Genomic DNA, 21,508 nt, shown 5'->3' on the forward strand with positions numbered 1-21,508 from the left:
CCGCTGCCTCTCAAAGGGGAGCTCATCCGGGTCCCGACCCTGCAATGCTGCTTGGTGATCCGTGACCTGCCTCCTGGCACAAAGTTTAAATTCACCGTAGTGGCCCAGTAGTCTAAAACTTTCCGGGCCCCGCTCCCCACTGTGCCTAAGTGTGGGAGCCTGCTCTCAGGGCTCACGCTTGGGTTTTTAGTGGGCTGCTTGTAAGGATGGCCCTATCCCCCTCGTTGCGCTAATGCCCCGATTCTGGAGCTAGTAGGAACAGTCCATAAAGGCTCCGTTCTCCGCAGGTTAATTGCCGGGTTGCCTAAAGCTTCTTCCCGACCTAGGGTCCGTGTACCCCGCCGTGCCTCCGGTCCTGGACCGGTGATAGGACCAGGCTGCTGACCGTCCTCTTTGACAGGTCCAGGCACCTAGTCTCAATCCCCTGCAATGGGGGGTCCGACTCCTCTAGGTCCAGACCACCGTCTGCAACCTAGTCAGCTTTTCCTGGGAGCCACTACTCCCAGCTTCCTCTGAGCTCCTCTCAGTTCCAGGGCTACCTCCCTTCTCCTCTTCCACTTCACTTCTACACTCCTCACCTCCCCGTCCTGACCCCTAGGTGGGCAACCCTATTCCGCTCAAGCCGTCCACTGGTGTGCCTGGTGGGTGTGGTGCAGGGTGTATCTAGGATTTGATTTGCTGTTGTAGGCAGCACTGTAAGATGGGGACCCAGAACCATTAGAGATTTGAATACTGCACGTAAGGGTAGTTTGTGCAGTACCCTGTGACGACCTGAATAGTCCAGGGGCATCACAAGACCACCTAACTTTTATTAATATGAACAAGTCATGGATCTCCAATGATTTATCCACCCAAGTTGCAGACTGTGCAGAATAGGCAATGTTGTACTTTTCGATGTGCTGCATTGATATGGCATTATTGCGGGCTGTGACATATTTGTCGTGGCTTTTGTTGCTACTGCTGCTGATGTTACTAACAAGTGCCTTGGTGGTGCAACAATCAAGCGGTGTGTCCACCACTGTAAGGCTGCTTTCACACTTACGTCGTTTGGCATCCGTCACAATGCGTTGTGTGACGCATGTGACGGATGTGTTGTATGTGTGATATAAAGGCAATGGATTCCTGTGAAATAACGCATTGCGTTAAGCCGAGAGAGCGAGCCCCCATCATCACCGCACACACCGGCACTACCGCCCCTATCATCACCGCACACACAACCACACAACTGCACTACCACACCCATCATCACCGCACACACCGGCACTACCGCACCCATCATCATCGCACACACTACCTCAGTGATGTCCCCGCTGACAGCGCGACTCACTTCAGTTGCTGCCTGGAGCTGACAGAGAGCGGCGGTGTTCTACAGCCGCTCCTGTCAGCTTCATGTAGAAGAGCTGAAAGCGTCGTAGGACCTCGTTTGGATTACGTCGGACATGGAGGGGTATTTGGATATTAATAAAGTGGTAAAGAGGGTGTTTTTTTATCTTTTATTCCAAAAAAAGTATTTTTTCGGGTGTATGTGTTTATTTACTTTCACTTACAGGTTAATCATTGGGGGTGTCTCATAGACGCCTGCCATGATTAACCTAGGACTTAGTGGCAGCTATGGGCTGCCATTAACTCCTTATTACCTCGATTGCCACTGCACCAGGGCAATTCGGGATGAGCCGGGTAGAGTCCAGGGACTGTCGCATCTAATGTATGCGGCAATTCCAGGCGGCTGCTGGCTGATATTTTTAGGTTGGGGCGCTCCTCATAACGTGGGAATCCCCATCCTGAGAATACCAGCCTTCAGCCGTGTGGCTTTACCTTGGCTGGTATCAAACTTGGGGGGACCGCATGCCGTTTTTTTAAATTATTTATTTATTTATTGTACTGCATGATATAGACCCGCCCACCAGTGGCTGTGATTCGTTGCAGTGAGACAGCTGTCACTCATTGTGGGGGCGGGTCTGACTGCAACCAATCATAGGCGCCGGTGGGCGGGGGAAGCAGGGAATACGAGATGGAATAATGAGCGGCCAGCATTTTCAAAAGAGGAGAAGCCGCCAGAGCAGTGTGACAGCCATGCAGAGCCATGCCTGTGATCGTTGAGTATGAGAGAAGGGGTGAGAGGGAAAGACCGACAGAGAGAGAGAGAGAGAGAGAGAGAGACCAGGAGTAATTTTAAACGATTTAGATCGTTCTTCTGAACATGCTGAGGATGCTCAGTAGAACATGACGGAATCAGTCAGCGGATTCCACCGCTTAGCGCATAGCGGCGGAATCCGCCACCATAGACAATCATTAGAGACCTTGGCGGATTCCAACGGAATCCGTTAAGGTGCGTTATTTTAACGACTCAAAAAACGCTACATGTAGCGTTCCCTCCGCCCGACGCTGCGTCAAAATCCAGCGGATGAAACGCAGACACTTTCATCACAGTGCGTCGTCAATACAAGTCTATGGAGAATAGCGCAGTGAGTTAACGGACTGAGCTATTCTCCATAGCGGCGGATTGCGCTGAACGCAAGTGTGAAAGCAGCCTTACTTTTACACCTTGTTTTTTTGTCATGTTTGAAGCACCTACTGTTCCTCCTATTCCTCCTCCTTTTGCTTCTACCTGAGTCACGACAAAAAAACAAAAAAAATACTTATCAGCCACTAAATCACCATCTGCAATTCTTTGTATGGAGAAGGGGATGCACGGATCAGAGTCCAGCTGGTCACCAGAAGAAGCAATCCAAAAAAAAAACAAGAAAAATCTAGCAATCCCAAATGATAAAAAAATTCCAAAACTTTATGTCACATTTTAAAATTCCATGGTTAGGACTCCATTAAAAAGGAAACAGATGCCGCATTTCGGTTCCAACAGATCCTTACTCATATCTCATAAAAGTGCATAGACAATGTATTTTTTTGAAAGTTACTTTATCTGTTTCATTTACCTTAGCAGTCAACACTCATTTGTGACGCCCCTGGACTAGCCTTGTCATCACAGGGTACGTCACGCTCTTTATCTCACAGTGCAGGACTCAACCCCCCATGGTTCTGGGTTCCCAACTTGCAGTACTGCCTCCACCAGCATCTAAAAATCCTAATCACACCTCGCACCACACCCTGTCAGACACACCAGGGGGCTGCTAAGCTGGAATAGGGCCTCCCACCTAGGGGTCAGGCAGGGAGGTGGGAGGTGACAAGCCAGTTGGCTCCAGGGGAGCGAAGTGTGTGGAAGCTGGAAGTTGAAGCTCCCAGAGGAACGTAGATTAGGTGGTCTGGGCCCGGTGGAGTCAGAGACCTGGTCGCGGGATATTGGGACTGGGTGCTGGCTTAGTCGAGGAGCACAGTCGTCAGCTGCAGTCCAATAGCCGGTCTGCGGCCGAAAGCACGTCGGGGTACTGGACCCTAGGTCGGGGAAAGGCTTCAAGCAACCCGGCAATTAACCTGCGGAGGACAGGGCCTTTATGGAGTCTTCCCATGAAGCTCAGAGATCGGGGGCACTAGCGCAACGAGGGGGATAGGGCTTTCCAAGCAAAGCAGCCCACTGAAATCCCTAGCGTGAGCTCCTGAGAGCAAGCTCCTCTGCTACAAATAGTAGGGAGTGGGGCCCGGAAAGCTCCAAGCTTACGGGCCACCTGGACACTCTGAAATTCTGTGCACGGAGGCAGGCCACGGATCACCAGGCAGTGCTGCAGGGGACGGAACCCGGACGAGCTCCCCCAAGAGGGCAGCGGCACCCAGAGACTTGGTTTACCACGTTGTCAGTGTCTGCTTTCCTTCTGAGTGAGTACCTGATTAGCCCCTGCTACCAGCGAGCCTGGGCTCCCCCTGCAATCCATCCCACCATCCAGGGTCCCGGGGCCTTTCCCTACCCATGTAGGGTAAAGTCATCTGGCTGCCCCACTCCATCAACCAATGGCAGCGGCGGTACTCCCTATTACCGCACACCACGGGTGGCATCACAAACTAACTCCCCTGTAAATAACCTCCCATCACGTTTCGGAGTGTCCCTGAGCCACCAGTTCCGGAGAACCTCGAGCCACGAGTAGTGACGCCCGGATCCGAGCGGTTCGACCGCTTCTGGGGCGGGACTCGTCCGAGACACATTTACCCTACACCCCTTTTGTCAGAATGGTAAACTCTGCTTATGAGTGGACAGTTACCGTTATTCCACCTAATGCTTTTATGTGGACTCCGGGTGTCACACCACACACAATATTTGGATTTTTTTGGTCACCTTCATTATACTGACCTAATGTTGGATGTACCCCTTGTTTTAGTGCAGTCAGATTCACAGACGTATGCTGATTGGGTCTCCATGTTGTGTGTTGCCTGTAGCAGGGCTCCCAGACTGGCATACAGTACATGCAGCTACTTTTCACTCATCTACCACTCAGTTTTGAGGGGACAAATCTGGTAACAGGTTCCCTTTAAAGGAACCCTGGGCATTTTACAGTTGCAAACAAGCTCTTGACCACCTTCAACACCAAAGGAGAGGAGTTTGGAGGGTTTAGTGGAGATAGAAAGATTAATTACCACCTAGTGAGTATCATGAAAGCCAAACTACATATGGGAAAAGATTGTGGAAAAAGAACCACAAATGTGTTAATACCTATTAAATTAAAACATATCCTATATTCTTCTAAAAAGATACATTAATCACTAACAACATACATGTTTCCATATCAATTCTTGTTTCTCCATCAAAATCTTGTTAATATGTTCCTCATATTGAATTTTGCCGAGCTGTAAAAGAAAAAAAAAAGAAATGAGGAAACGACAACATGTGCACATGTGCCTCAAACTATTTTGTTGCATGTCGTTGTTGCTGTAGCAAAAAAAAAACTTATATAGCATTTGTCAAACATTTATGCATAAAATATTTAAAAAAAAATCCATGTTAATTAATACAAAGTTAAAAATTCTATCCTATTCTTGCAAGTTACCAGGATGTTATATGCAATGTTAAAAAAGAAAATCCTACTTTTATAAAAAAAAAAATCCCAACAAATAATGTATTTTACTTAAACCAAGACATTCTAAATATAAGTAAAAAGTGTTTGGACTTTAAGGCTATGTGCGCACGCTGCTTTTTTTGCCGCATTGTTTGGGTACAGTTTTGGTCTCAAAACTGCATGAATTTCCTTCCCCAGCTGTCTATGGGATTTTATTTTTGCTGTCAGCACATTGCAGGGTTTTTTTTGGCTACTTCGTTTTGCATTTTTCACTGCGTTTTTCACTCATTGAATGCATTGGACAAAAACGCCGCAAAAAACGCAGCAAAATGTATAAAAAAAACACAAAAACTCGCAAAAACGCATGCTTTTTTATGCGTTTTTCCTGTGGGTGCATTTTGTGCATTTTTTGGGGCCAAAAACGTTGCATCTTTGTGGTCAGAAAAAAAATGCAGCGTGCACACATAGCCTAAAAGGGTAATCTGGAGAGTTAAGTTGATTGGATGGCCATGCCTATCTCTAAATATAACATGAATAATGCAGTTTGAAACCCTGATAGTATTTGCAAATCAATGTGATGGTGAATTTGTGCCTCGGTTCTACCCCTCCTTTTTGGGATATCACATCACAGATCAGGTGGGTAGCTTTCTTCCAGCTTTTAGAAACAGCCGGCCCCCTGATGACATTTCCTCCCTGCAATATAGTAAGAATGTGTCTGCAGCACCCAGATCAAGACCTTATTTGAGGGCATTTATCCAAGGAGTCTGTATCCAAGCAGCCCTCTTGGAAAAAATCCATAAGGTGAAAAAAGGGACAGTATCCCAGTTACGTGAAAATAATATATACATTCTTTATTCCGCCATAGAAACTACATTTGGACCTATTCCAGATCTTTGTGAAGCACACAAATAATGTCAAAAAGCATGGACAATCAATGAAGAACTAATGTAAAAATGTTCCCTCCCCCTTAATAACGCACAACCACAACAAAAAAATTACTAGCCAGGTAGTCACAGATAGGCCCCGCATAACACCTGTCCCCGAAAAAGATAACAGCAGCCAACCACATTAAAACCTAGTCACCTCCCTCAGAGCTTAATGGTCACACCAGGGGACAGAGCCAGGCGGTTGGCTACGCCCACCGAGGAGTCCAGAGGGCCTGAGGCAGGAAAAAGTAAGGAGTTCAAGTTCGAGTTGAAGTTCAAGTCAGATCTGTAGAGAGTCAGTCAGTGAGGGCTGTTGAGCCTGGAGTGGAGTGACAGTCTGACAGGTGTGAGGGTCGTAGCCCGCACACCTTGGCTAGGAGGCAGGCGGTGGCTTGGCCTGCAGGAGCCGGGAAGATGGCCAGGTGGAACCGTAAGGGACCGTGACAGGGTAGTGGCCCGCCGGTACCGAACCGGGGAATCGACTGGAGTACCGGGGGGTACTCAGACCCAGAACGAAGCCCAGAAGTCACTGGACCACGTCAAATTTATTGATTGAGGTCTGGACCTTAGGTCCTTTCCCATCCCAAGTCCTGACAGAAGACAACAGCCCACCGAGGGGGATAGAAAGCCACCACACAGGCAGAGAGATCCCACGGGCCAGCGTCTGCGGGCAAATGGACTCCACCGACACATACACAGCCAGGGACCGTACTCCCGTTGCTGAGGCAAAGGCAGTCTACACAAACATAACAAGGTGCAGGAGAAAGGCCAAGACCACAAACCCGGGTGGGGGACCAGACGCAGCCGGCTGCGGGCACCGACCACCATCAACTTTGTTTACCAGAGACTTGTGTCTGTCAATAATCGTGAGTACAACTGTGCCATCCGGCTGCGCACCGCCCTACACCGCCCAGCCAATACTCTTCCCAAACGGGTCCCGGGGCCACCATCCCTGCTCACGGAGGGGTTAACATCTTGCTGCACGACCATCTCCCCTGGGTGCCCCCGTAACTGCAGCGGTGGTGTCTACACCTTCACCACGTCCCGTGGGTGGCGTCACGAACTCCAACATGGCTCCGGCCGTACACCTACCTAACCACCCCCATCGAGATAGCCAGCAACCCCTTGCAGAGCGACGTGACCCCCGGGTCCGGAGGCGCTCGAGCCACCCACCAAACGAGCCTGGATCCAAGCGGCTCGGCTGCAGCTGAGCGCGGGGCGCTACATATAAACAACACTTTAACAGATTATCAATTGCACAAATATTAGCCTGGCTCATAAATCTACAGATATATACATATACCATACCAGGTACTATCAGAAAACAAGAAGAAATTGGCACGATTGTCCATATTATGCTTACAGCAAACCCTCTCCATAATGCAGCCATCTGTAATGATCATCCTATCACTGAAAGGCTTTTCTGTTGTCCCAGAGATGTTAGTCTAATCCACAATGGATAAATATTCACATGTTCTTAAGCACCAGTAGAAATGAACTTCCACAGTGCAGCCATCTGTGGTGATCCTCTAATCTGTGGACAGCATCACTGTTGTCGTGGAGAAGATAATAAAATCCCAGGGAGTATATATCATGTGTCCATGTACACCAATAAGGGAGTGTTGCAAGTGTAACACCCTGGGGTCAAGGGGGTTTTACCCAACTTGTCGCCGGGCCGGGGATGCAGATCCTCTGCGTCGTCACAGGGTGGCCTGGCCCGGTTTCGTGACCCCGAGGTGTACAGCAAATGGTGGGGAGATGGGGTGAATAGGAATATCAGTCGTGACGCCACCTGTGGTACGCGGCCAGGTAGGCGGCTGCCACTGCAGGGTCTCTCACCAAAGAAGATGTTGGGTGCAGCTGGGATGGTATCACTCCCCACAGGTGGAGCAGGCCCTGGGAGGATGGAGGGGGTGGAAGTCCCTGGGAGTGCTAGAGTGCAGGACGATGACAATTGGAGTCAGAGTCAATAAGTGCGGGTTCCAGGTCTTTACTTACTGGTTCAACGCCGCACCCCAGGTATGGTCTTTGATGGGCTCCGGTCGATCCCAGGCAGGTTAAAAGTAGGTCAGGTATAGCAGTCTGTAGGCCCTTTCTCCATGTGCACTGTGTCGGTCCCCATGGCATGAAGCACCTTGGGGACCCCCTTGGTTGTTTAAAGTGTCCCAGCTCTGTCGCAGGTGAAGCGGATCCTCGCTGTGGAGTCTGACTGGATCTAGACCCCGGACCCTATGTATTCCTGTGCCTCGAGCTATGTCGGTAGTGGTCGGGAAGACATGGAATCATCCCGTCCTGCAGATTTGGTTGCCAACGTGAAGTAAGGCTAACCCTAGGGTTCTGCACCCTGTAGTAGCGCTGGCCCTGGAAGGACTGACTCGGTATTTCCTCAGCGACTGTTAAACTCCTATGTCCCACAAGCTCTACCATTACTGGGCTTCTTTCCTCCTGAGATCTCCAGAGTGCCCCCGGTCTGGCCGATTCTACCCGGAGGAGCTCAGAAGCACGCCCTCCGGGTGACCGTGTTCTTCTGTGTTTCAGACGCTCTAAGGTAATTCTCTTCCTGCTCCTGTATTATACCAGTGCTCCCCCCACCCTCCGGATGAATCACCAAGCTGAGAAAGTCCCGTTGTCATGGTGATCACCTTCAGTGTCGTTAGTGGAGAGCACCTGCTGTATGTATTATACAAGGAAACTGCTGACTCATTCTCTGACTGTGTGGTGTAAGTGAGACATTCCAGACATTAACCTCCTCATACCCGGGATGGATACTGCGCTTTAAATGAGATGCAGTACCCTGTGGCGACCGAAGCCTCAGGGGCGCCACATTCCCCCACAGCAAATCGCAGCACTCCGGGGCTGCAACAAAACACAGTTAAACACCCCAATATTTTGTCATGCATAGAAAACAAGATAACAGTTTTCCCTTTATGGGAGGCAGATCACTTCAACATGTCAAACGTTGCAAACATTTCAGGTCATCAAGTTGAGCAAGACAATAATAAAAAAAAATTTGCATTGAGAGAAAAAAAAATACTTTTAATTTCAATCAAAAAGTTTGTATCTCAGATGAAACGGGTAAAGCGTTGTCAACTGGCAGCAACAAGCGACCCAGTGCATAATACCATAAACCAGTGCCAATTACTTACAACGGTAGTCCTGGCTAAGCATAAGTCAGTGGCCCAGAAATCCATCCTGTCAAACAAGCAGAAAAGTACTTTCAATATTTACATGCCTCTCAGTGATGATCCAGGGCCCCCCAGGCATCCAGGTTTGGAGACAATGATGGCAGCCGGTCTCAGTCCATGCCACCACCCCATCTCTTCCTGCATCCTGGGGAAGTGGGGCTCCTGGCTCCTATGGGTAAATGTTGTGTAGAAGGTGGGCACGGGTTTTCGTGCCCCGCTGCAATCCTGCCCTTTAAGGGTGAGAGGTTCCAGTCCTTTTGGTTACACATGGCGCCCGTCTTTTGTTTTTCAATGGACGCCAGTGTTAAGTCACAATCCGGTAGCTGCGCAATACCCACCGCTGCGGGCACAAAGTTAACAATTGACACAGTCCTGTAAGGCACAGGGGCGCCACACAAGTGTGTCTCAGCTGGCGTCCCATACCACCTTATCTTGGAATCTATGCTACGTAAACGATCTAGTCCACCATGTTCACTGCGCCTACATCGAAATTCCTTATCAACCCTCCAGGGCATCCTAGCGGGACATATAATATCACCAGGACCACGCAACAGTCCCATCCAGGACAAGGCAGCGTATTAACAACACTAAAAAAAATTTGGTCACAATAACCCTTAAAGTGTCCGGAAAAAAATACCATTGTGAATTAATAGCCCTTCACCACCTGGCTACTTAATTTCCTTTCCACTGACATCCCTCACCATCATCATGGGCAGGGTGGATAAAAATCTTGATTTTTTTAAAAAAATCAAAAAAATCAGATTTTTTTGATTTAAATCAGATTTTTTTTATTTAAATCATTTGATTTAAATCAGATTTTTTAATCAAGTTGTACACAAGCAAAACTTTGTCTTTTTGCAAATCTAATTGTTTTACACAAATAAAAATATTAAAACAGTTGATTATGAAACCTAATAATTTTTATTTGCACTATTAAACACTCAGAATTGAACTACAGAGAGTAAGTACTTTTTAACAATAGCCTATCTCTAACGTTTGAAGTAAGCAAACATCTTCAGTGAATACATCAGTCCTTTAAGCCTACTGTTTATTTAGGACTTTTAATAGGAAAACCAGTTGTCCTGCTTTAGCAGTTCCTAAGCGGTTTCGGACTGTTGTGTGCACAAAACCAAATGAAGAAAACAATCTCTCTACTCCTGCGGATGAAGCCGATGCAGTCAGTAGCTGAGTAGCTAGATTTATTATCTTTGCTGGAAGAACAAGTGATTGCGACTTCCACCAGTCCAGTGGTTTTAGTTCATTAACGACGTTATCTGCAAACATGTATTTTTGAAATGGTGCAGATTCACACTTCAATTTCAGCACAGTTGCCACAATGTCATGGTTAGTATTGGCGAGCCACTCCATTGCAGAGTTGATTTCCGCCTCAGATAATTTTTTCCCTCTATAGATGGGATGCAAGATATTGGCTAAATAGTGTTCTTCTTTTAATGCTTGGTCCTTGCGGTGCTGTATTGCAACCTTTACATTGTTTGAGAGGTTCAAGAGATCTAGAGAACCTTCTAAATCTTTCCAAACTTCTGTGGCATCAGCTATGGTTGCAGTATCTTTCTGCATTTTATCCAACGCAATCGATATTGGCTTTAACCTTTCCAAAAGGTCCTCGGCATTTCTCTTCACACCAAGATTTAATACTTTGCTTCGTATATTAGCATCAATTTTATCCCGATGTGTTTCGCAAATGGACAGTAATTTTGACCAGTTGTTAATAAACAGTTCCAAGCAGTCAGCCAAGGTATTCCATCTAACATCTTGTGGTAGAACCAACTTCAGTCCTCCCATTTCCTTGTAGGTTGCATGTGCAAAATGATTATTGCGGAAATATTTAACAATTTCTACAACATGTTCCTTGACACCCAAAATATGCAGGTCTTTTGCCAAAAGATGCAACAAATGTAGAACAACCGTATGTAATGACATTTGTGTCATCCTGTGCCAGTTCCGCTCGCATTTTTGCCACATTGCTTGCGTTATCAGTAACTAAGCTCCTTACTTTACATCCAAACTGTTCTTGGCATTGGTGAATTGAGTTCTTAGCAATTTCAAGTAAATATTCAGCAGTATGTGAATTTCCAGATGTGTCGATTGTGTCTGTAAGGTAAGTTTCACCATCTTCTGTTGTGACACAAGTGCAAATTATGGGGTCGTTGTGGATGTTGCTCCAACCATCCAAGCTCATGTTAACAACCTTGTCTTTCAAATATTTTGTACAAGCCGCTCTTTCTATGTCGTATACAGCCTGAAGATGTTTTCCTGAGATATCAAATCTACTTGGTGGTTTGTAGCCTGGTCTAATTCCTTCGATCATTTGTACAAACAATGGGTGCTCAACTAGTCGGAAAGAAGAATTGGTTGCAAATATGAATTTAGCAATTAATTCATCAAAATGTTCTTTCTGGCTCGTCGTAGTCTTTAAGATGAATTTTTCTACACTTTGTTGCACGCAAAGTTTTTTTTTGGGCTGCTTTGTTGAAGTTGTACCCAGATATTGATTGTCACGTGCAGCACAAGCCATATTTGACCCTGAAAGCACAGAAATTAAAAATATAAATCGACTGCGTATTTGAAGAAATATAACGAAAATATTGAAACAAACTTTTTGAACAATGTAATGGTCCTCGTCCTATAAGGGCTGTCTCAAAAGTTATGCTACTCAAGTTTTCCGGTGAGGCTGCTGTAATACTGGTAACTAATATCAGAGCCTCAGCAACTGAAAAAAATTATGTCACAAAAGTTTTAAAAATGTTTTTTTTTTTAAAATGGTCAATTTGGCAGACTTCAAAAGTGAATTGCAGCCTACAATAAAAAAAAAAATAAGCGTATACACACTTTATTTTTACTTAAAGGACATGTGCACCTTTATTTTTTAAGGTGCAGCCAGTCACAGTGTGCACATGTCCTCCCCCCGCAGCTCTCTTACCTCCGATGTCAGCGCTGCGGGGATCCGTGGCTTCGTTCTGCCCGTCCGCGAGCGCGCCTCCATTCATTTCAATGGAGCGTGCGGCCCGTTGACGTCACGCCGCTGGATCACTGCGAGTAGGCCGCAACCGGAGGACGGGAGGCGGACGGTCAAAACGAAGCCACGGATCTCAGCGCTGCGGGGATCGGAGGTAAGAGCGCTGCGGGGGGGGGACATGTGCACCTTAAAAAAAATAAAGGTGCACATGTCCTTTAGCGTTAATTTTCTGTGAAATATTGCCTTAACATAAATTTAAATTCTATACTCCAGAACTACCAGTGCTAGAAATTTTTCTTTTCATAGACTTTAACCATCCCAGTAAAATGTCTGTTAAAAAAAATAGGTTGTAAATTAATTGCCAGACTTACCACTAGTACTAGGCTCCTGGTGCATAAGAAGCTGTGGGGGTTCATGGACATTAGTTGTATCACTATCAACATCTTCATTTCCCTTCTGGTTGCAGTTTTCATAATGTGATTTCAAACGGCAAACAAGTCCTTGGATATCCTTTTGACAGTATTTGCACTTTGCTCTTGCACCTTTCTTTCCAAGATCTGCTGCTGGCATCTCAACAAAATGAACCCAAATAGGGTCTCTCTTACGACCTGCTGCCATGGCTCACACAGATCACTTATGAAGTTTGATTGTTACTACAGCCTGAGCCAAGCACTGCTGATGTTACTACAGCCTGAGCCAAGTACTGCTGACTATCCAACAAGTTTGGGCATGTCAACTGAATGCAGGGAAAAAGAAACTAAACCAAAACTGAAACCAAGCTAGAAGTGTGGAATTAAAGGGGCAGTATGAACAAAATGTGGAGGCTATTAATAGTTTATACAATTAAGACATGCTGCTTTTAAACACCTGCCTATTGCCATATAGTACAACAAAAAAAGATTTTTACTTACTTTGGGGTCCCCCCCTCACCCTGGCGTTAGATCTTTGCCCCAGTTTCGTCCGTGTAACTATGGGCGCACATGCACACTGCTCTCACTTCTCATTTTAATCGTGATTTATATTAAAAAAAAACCTTTTGATTTAAATCAGTGATTTAAATCATGATTAAAATCATGATTTAAATCGATCCGATTTAAATAGAAAAAAATCTTTTGATTTAAATCGTGATTTAAATCATGATTTAAATCGGCGTGATTTAAATCAATCCACCCTGATTCATGGGCGACTTTAACATCCCCATTAACATTTCCCACTCATCTGTCTCTAAACTTCTAACACTTACTTCTGCTTTCAGCCTGACTCAATGGTTCTCTTCAGCTACTCAAAATATGGCCACACGCTGGACTTCATCTTCACTCACCTCTGTTCCCTACCTAACCTCTCAAACTCACCAATGCCCCTGTCTGACCACAACCTACTCACATTCTCTTCCTTTCTCCAAGTACACAATCCATCTCCTCAAACTTTCATACCCACGCAGAAATCTCAAACACCTTGATTTACACTCACGTTCTCAGTCCTTTTTCCCTTTTGCAGACATTGCTTATTTCACAATGCAGATGCTGCTGCTACTTTATATAACACCACAATCTCTGCAGCTGGCGAATTTGGCTGCCCCCCTCATGCATAACAAAAACCACATGATTAACAACCTTGGGACACAAACCAGACTAAAGAACTGAGATGGGCTTCCAGGATTGGAAGAGGTCTCATTCCAACGAGCATTCCATCACATACAAACAATCTGTTATGGGGGGCTGTCTGATAATAACCTAAAGGAGTATCAGACAGTCAGGGTCCACCGTGCAAAGACTTTGCTGCAGACTATGGCAGAGTGCAATACCTCTGTTAACTCACAGAAGGATATAATAAGTAAGTAAAGCAATTCCTCCCTTACTTGGAGGGTGTGTGGAATGATCTCTGTTAATAATCACAGAGACAAAGGCAATGTGTGCGAAATGGCACCTACCTAGGTCCGCTCTTCTAGTGGTGCAAAAGAGACGAACAGCAGCGTAAGCCGCACAAAGCTCCTACCTGTGCGAGGACACGAACAACTGCCAGACGCAGCATAAGGAACGTTACCCTAGCGGCAACGTCCACCTACGAGACGAATCACAAGGCCCAGCCAGACCATGTGCCTCAGGCACCTGCCTATGTCCGCTCCCCTAAGAGGTAAGGATACGGACAGAAGCCGAAGCTGTAAGGTATAAGAACGCTACCCTGCCGGTAGCGCTCACCTAGCATAGAAAGAGGAATGCCTAGAGGAACGCGCACAGAGCGTCTACTCTTATGCATGAACCAAGAGGACTGAGCGCCATGCGGCGTGTGTCAGGGTCTTATATAGACTCTGTGCCTCATCCAAGATGGAGGACACCAGAGCCAATCCGCTGCCAGAACGACAGGAGTGACGTCATGCTGGCCTATCACCGAGCAAGGCGTCACAAGCACAAGCACATACCAATCGGCATAGAAGGTGTCAGAGACATGTGACCTCGTGTCAGCGATGTCACCCGCACATGTGCAATGGCTCCAAGATAGGACTTAGTCTCCGGCGCTCGCACATGTGCAGTAGCAAGAAATCTGGACTTAGTCTCCAGCGCTCGCACATGTGCAGTAGCAAGAAATCTGGACATAGACTCCAGTGCCACAGCAACCGTAACAGTACCTCCCCCTCAAGGGCCCCCCTCCCAGCGACGCAGGTAATCGGCAACTAAGTCGGGAGCATGGACAGCCTCCTCAGGCTCCCAAGAGCGATGTACCGGGCCATAGCCCTCCCAATCTATCAAGAAGAACCTGCGCCCTCTAACCATCTTAGAACCAACTATGGCTCGTACCTCATAGCTAGAGCGAGAGGAATCAGAGGTAGGAGAGTGCACTTCACGAGCGTGAGGTAAAATAGCCGGCTTTAGCAGTGAGACATGGAATTTGTCATGAATCCTAAGATGGACGGGTAACTTCAATTGGTAGACTACAGGATTTACCTGTCGAAGAACCTCATAAGGACCCAGGAAGCGAGGAGCAAATTTGACAGAGCTCACTCTAAGTCTCACGTGTTTTGCAGAGAGCCACACAAAGTCCCCTGGAGAAAAGACAGGAGCCGGGCGACGAAACTTATCGGACAACGTCTTCATATGGTCCTTAGCTGCTTGGATCGACTCTTGAGTCCAATCCCAAACCTCTCTGGCATTAGTTGCCCAGTCGGCCACAAGAGGAGGAGGTGCCGCAGCGGGAAACGGTACCGGTACCCTAGGGTGTTGCCCATTATTGAGTACGAACGGTGTCTGCCCAGTGGCCTCAGCCAGCGAATTGTTAAGGGCAAATTCTGCCCAGGGTAGGAGGGATGACCAGTTATCGTGGTTCTCAGCAACAAAGTGTCGAAGGTATATAATCATAGATTGATTGGTACGCTCAACCAAACCATTGGTCTCCGGATGGTATGCCGAAGAGAGATTCAACTCAATTTGCAGAAGGCTACAAAGATCTCGCCAGAAACGGGAAGCAAATTGCGGGCCTCTATCACAAATGATACGATCTGGCATCCCGTGAAGCCTAAAGACATGCTTGAGGAATAGTTTGGCTAGTACCCTGGAAGATGGGATTCTCGATAACGGTACGAGATGAACCATCCGGGAGAAATGGTCCGTAATGACCCACACAAATCTATGTCCCTGTGAACATGGAAGATCACCCACAAAGTCCATGCCTACCATCTCCCATGGTCTTTCTGGCACTGGTAAAGGATGCAAGAGCCCAGCCGGTCTCTGCCGTAATGGACGGTTGCGAGCACACGAGTAGCAGGAACCGACATATCTCTTGACGTGGCTGGCTAAGTGTGGCCACCAATACCACCTCTCCAGTAACTCTCGTGTCCGCCTAATACCAAAATGCCCACCCGCCTTTGAGGTGTGGGCCCATGACAGTATATCATTCTGTCGATCAGGCGGAACAAAGGTCTTGCCCGGTGGGATTTGGTCTAACGTCGCAGGGGAGAGCGTATGAAAAACCCTGGAGGGAAGGATAAGACGAGGTTCGTCAATCTCTTCCCGGGTAGAAAGCATAGAGCGAGACAGGGCGTCTGCCTTGTTATTCTTACTCCCAGACAGATAGTTGATGGAGAAGTGAAAGTGGGAGAAAAACAAGGACCAGCGGGCTTGGCGAGGATTCAGACGCTGAGCGGTTTGTAAGTACGTCAGATTCTTATGGTCTGTAAAGACCTGGAAAGGATGTTTCGCTCCTTCCAGCAAGTGACGCCACTTCTCCAAGGCTAATCTCAAGGCGAGCAGTTCCCTATCCACTATGGTATAGTTTCTCTCTGCCGGTGAAAAGGTTTTAGCAAAGAAGAAACACGGCCTTTTTCTACCTTCACCGTTCTTTTGATACAAGACCGCACCAGCACCCACTGAAGAGGCATCAACCTCTAAGAGGAAGGGCTTACTCTCATCGGGTCTTTGAAGAACGGGAGCAGTTGAAAAGTGTCTTTTTACTGCCTCAAAAGCCTGAGATGTCTCAGTAGACCAGGCTTTGGGATTAGCACCTTTCTTAGTCAAGGCCACCAAAGGGGCCACCAAAGTAGAAAAATGGGGTATGAACTGCCTGTAATAATTTATGAATCCTAAGAAGCGTTGCACCGCCTTCAAGGAATGAGGTTCGGACCATTGCAGGACAGCAGAGAGCTTCGCAGGATCCATAGCCAGGCCCTCTTGTGAGATAATGTAACCCAAAAAAGGCAATGAGGACTGCTCGAATACACATTTCTCGAGTTTAGCAAACAATGAGTGCTCCCTTAAACGGGAAAGGACACAAACGACATCCTGACGATGAGTCTCCAGATCAGGAGAAAAAAATCAGGATGTCGTCCAGATACACCACTACTGAGGATAACAGTAAATCCCTGAACACATAGTTTACGAAATCCTGAAATACTGCGGGTGCATTACATAACCCAAAAGGCATGACGAGGTATTCATAGTGACCGTCTCGGGTGTTAAAAGCGGTCTTCCATTCGTCACCCTTTCGAATTCGTACCAAGTTATACGCACCCCGCAGATCCAACTTCGTAAAAAACTGAGCTCCTCTCAGTCTGTCAAAGAGCTCCGAAATTAAAGGTAATGGGTATTTGTTCTTTATTGTGATTGCGTTGAGACCCCTGTAATATATGCAGGGACGCAAATCACCCTCTTTCTTCCGAACAAAGAAAAACCCAGCTCCCGCGGGAGAGACAGACTTACGAATGAACCCCTTCTCTAAACTCTCTCTTATATAGGTCGACATGGCCTCCGACTCAGGTATCGACAGGGGGTAAACCCTGCCTTTAGGTGGAACCGAACCTTGGATAAGGTCTATGGCACAGTCATACGGCCTATGGGGTGGAAGAACCTCAGCACCCTGTTTGGAGAACACGTCAGCGAAATCCAGATAGGGTGTAGGTATGGGAGAGAGATCAGTAGATGCAACCGCAATGACCTTAGGTGGTAAGGGAAGACATCGGGACTGACATTTCGAACCCCAACTAATAATGCTGTCAGACTCCCAGTCAATGTGAGGAGCATGAGTCCGAAGCCATGGAAGACCCAGAAGGACGTCGTCTATACCCTCAGGCAAAACAAGAAAAGAAATCTCCTCTATGTGACCCTGAGACAGGGAAAGGCGCAAGGGAACTGTCCTCAATGTAATGGAGTCAGACAACATAGTTCCATTAACAACATGGACAGGAATAGGCGCCTCTAACATGATAGAGGGAATATTGTGTCCCTTTACAAATCCTGAGGACACAAAAGTCCCGTCAGCTCCGGAATCCACAAAAGCCATAATAGGCCATGTATTCTCAGATAACGAGAGCTGACCTGGGATACAACACTTAGAGGGTGCAGAAGACGTCTCTAGTAACCCCCCTCTAATGGTTACTAGGCCAGGGAGTTTCCCTGACGACTAGGACACTTGTTGGCATAGTGCCCAGCCTGACGACATACGTAACATATAGGAGGACCAGACTTGCGTAGTCTGGAGGACGTATGACCTACCTCCATAGGAGTGGGAGATGTTTCAGATGCTGAGGAAGATGGTAGTGGACCCTCAACAACTGGAATAGCCCGATGCTTAGGGCGTGAGGAAGAGACCTCGAGTCTACGTTCCTTATGGCGTACATCGATCCTCGTTGTTACTGTGATCAAGTCCTCCAGAGAAGCAGGGACCTCACGAGTAGCAAGAGCATCCTTGACATAGCCTGCCAACCCTCTCCAGAAGATAGGAATCAACACCTTCTCTGGCCAATCTAGTTCTGCCACCAGAGTTCTAAAAGCAATGGCATAAGAACTAGTGGATAACGAACCCTGAGATAGATCTAACAGTCTCAGGGCTGCATCATGGGTAACCTGCGGACCCATGAATACCGCCTTAAGAGCATCAAGAAAGTCTTGATGTCTCAGAGTAACCACATCAGAGCGCTCCCATAGGGGAGTCGCCCATTCTAAGGCTTTGTCCTGAAGTAAGGAGATGATAAAGCCTACTCTGGACCTCTCCGTAGAGAAGCGAGAAGAGTTGACCTCTAGGTGTATCTGACACTGACTAATGAAACCACGACATGATCTGACATCGCCAGAATATCTGTTTGGCAGAGCAAGTCGAGGATCATGTGCAGCTGTCACCATGGTCTGAGGTTTATCCTCTATACTCTTGAGCCGTGACTCAAGTACTTGTATGTAACGGTGTAACTGCTGATATTCTGCCATAACTGCCAGATCCTTGGCTCAGTCCTAATGTTACGGGGGGCTGTCTGATAATAACCTAAAGGAGTATCAGACAGTCAGGGTCCACCGTGCAAAGACTTTGCTGCAGACCTTGGCAGAGTGCAATACCTCTGTTAACTCACAGAAGGATATAATAAGTAAGTAAAGCAATTCCTCCCTTACTTGGAGGGTGTGTGGAATGATCTCTGTTAATAATCACAGAGACAAAGGCAATGTGTGCGAAATGGCACCTACCTAGGTCCGCTCTTCTAGTGGTGCAAAAGAGACGAACAGCAGCGTAAGCCGCACAAAGCTCCTACCTGCGTTCGCTCCACTAGTGTGCGAGGACACGAACCACTAGATATGGCACCTGCCTAGGTCCGCTCTTCTAGTGGTACAAAAGAGACGAACAGCAGCGTAAGCCGCACAAAGCTCCTACCTCTGTTCGCTCCCCTAGTGTGCGAGGATACGAACAACTGCCAGACGCAGTATAAGGAACGTTACCCTAGCGGCAACGTCCACCTACGAGTCGAATCACAAGGCCCAGCCAGACCATGTGCCTCAGGCACCTGCCTATGTCCGCTCCCCTAAGAGGTAAGGATACGGACAGCAGCCGAAGCTGTAAGGTATAAGAACGCTACCCTGCCGGTAGGGCTCACCTAGCATAGACAGAGGAATGCCTAGAGGAACGCGCACAGAGCGTCTACTCTTATGCATGAACCAAGAGGACTGAGCGCCATGCGGCGTGTGTCAGGGTCTTATATAGACTCTGTGCCTCATCCAAGATGGAGGACACCAGAGCCAATCCGCTGCCAGAACGACAGGAGTGACGTCATGCTGGCCTATCACCGAGCAAGGCGTTACAAGCACATGACCAGCGACCAATCGGCATAGAAGGTGTCAGAGACATGTGACCTCGTGTCAGCGATGATGTCACCCGCACATGTGCAATGGCTCCAAGATAGGACTTAGTCTCCGGCGCTCGCACATGTGCAGTAGCAAGAAATCTGGACATAGTCTCCAGTGCTCGCAGCAACCGTAACACAATCCCTCACCATTTTCATGTCTGCACTCACTGTTGCAAAACAAATCTACTTTTCGTCGCCCATATCCTCACTATATCACAACTCTAAACAGCTATCAACACTTTAACTCTTTCCTCCATGCCCCGGTGCCACTTCCCTCTCATCTCAGCTGAAGCCTTTTCCTCTTTCTTCAAGCAGAAGATTGACAACATCAGAGCAAACTTTGGCCCACAATTCCTACAGCCCCTTCTTAACTACTCAACTCTTTTCCTCCAAATCCAGTATCTCCACTATGACAGAGGATCATCTTTCCTTTCTATGCTCAAGATCCCATCTCACCATCTGTCCACTTGACCCACTCCCATCCCATCTCATCACCAAACACACCACAGTCTTCATCCCAACCTTAACCCATCTCTTCACCTATCACCTAAGTAGTGTATTCTCTTCATGCTTTAAACATGCCTACATAATACCCATCCTCAAAAAGCTCTCCCTTGACCCTTCTGTGTCTAATTGTCGCCCTATATCCCTTCTCCCCTATGCCTTAAAACTACTGGAACAGCATGCCCATCTTGAACTCCACTCACACCTCTCTTCCTGCTCCCTCGTTGACTGGCTACAATCTAGGTTCCAACTGCATCATTCCACTGAAACTGCTCTAACTAATGTCACCAATGACCTACTAACCACCAAAGCCATTCAACACTACTCTGTCCTTCTCCTCCTGGACCTGTCCTCTGCCTTCGACACAGTGGATCATTCCCTTCTACTATAGATTCTCTCATCTCTGGGCACAAACTTGGTCCTATCTTGGATCTCCTCATACCTAACTGACTGAACTTTCAGCATCTCCCGCTCTCACTTCCTCATCTAGGCCGCTGTCGGTGTCCCCCAACGTTCAGTTGTTGGACCATTGCTGTTCTCTATCTACACCAGACCTGGGCAAGATCAGAGTTGGAGACGTGGTGCCGCTTCTCCTGCTGGGCAGGAACTTTTCAAATGACACACGCGCGCTGTACTGACGACATCAGGGCATGCGTGCGTCACAGAGAAAGGTGCCGTGCAGGGAACAGAGGACAAATTCCTGCGTTCTGCTGCTACACTGTGCGGAGCTTCAGGATCGGTCCTCTGTTCCCTGCGGCAGCGTTCTCTGTGACACACAAGCGCCCTGATGTCGGTAGTACAGCGCGTGTGTGTCATTTGAAAAGTTCCCGCCCAGCAGGAGAAGCGGCACCAGCCGGTGCCTGGACAGAGATGCAGCGGCGGGGGCAGGGGCCGTACAAGAACAACAGCGGCGCAGCCAGGGCCCGTACCAGGGAAGAAGCAGCTCAGCGGGGGACCCGTATGGAGGTGCCTGAGGAGGGAGAGGTGAGTGGTCACTAATAACCTGAGTGGGAGGGGAAGGGGGAGGGGGGGTAACTGGTGTAATATTTGGGTGTAGTTTTACAGGGGCAGTATATACTGATGTAATGTATTACAGGGGCAGTATATAGTGCTGTAATGTATTACAGGAGCAGTATATAGTGCTGTAATGTATTACAGGAGCAGTATATAGTGCTGTAATGTATTACAGGAGCAGTATATAGTGCTGTAATGTATTACAGGGGCAGTATATAGTGCTGTAATGTATTACAGGGGCAGTATATAGTGCTGTAATGTATTACAGGGGCAATATATAGTGATGTAGTATATTACAGGTGTAGTATATAGTGCTGTAATGTATTACAGGGGCAGTATATAGTGCTGTAATGTATTACAGGGGCAGT

At 47.5% G+C, this 21,508-nt stretch overlaps 1 long non-coding RNA gene across 1 annotated transcript in view; it reads right to left on the reverse strand.

Annotated features, from left to right (window-relative positions):
* Window positions 1-4,681: 4,681 nt before the first annotated feature.
* The window catches only part of LOC142255087 (uncharacterized), a 442,966-nt gene continuing 426,139 nt past the window's right edge, over window positions 4,682-21,508 (reverse strand). Inside the window, exon 3 of the long non-coding RNA XR_012727344.1 lies at window positions 4,682-4,731. This is a non-coding gene — a long non-coding RNA (uncharacterized LOC142255087). The remainder of the gene's footprint in view (window positions 4,732-21,508) is intronic.

The sequence above is a fragment of the Anomaloglossus baeobatrachus genome, chromosome 10 (assembly GCF_048569485.1).
Source record: "Anomaloglossus baeobatrachus isolate aAnoBae1 chromosome 10, aAnoBae1.hap1, whole genome shotgun sequence".
Taxonomy (NCBI): domain Eukaryota; kingdom Metazoa; phylum Chordata; class Amphibia; order Anura; family Aromobatidae; genus Anomaloglossus; species Anomaloglossus baeobatrachus.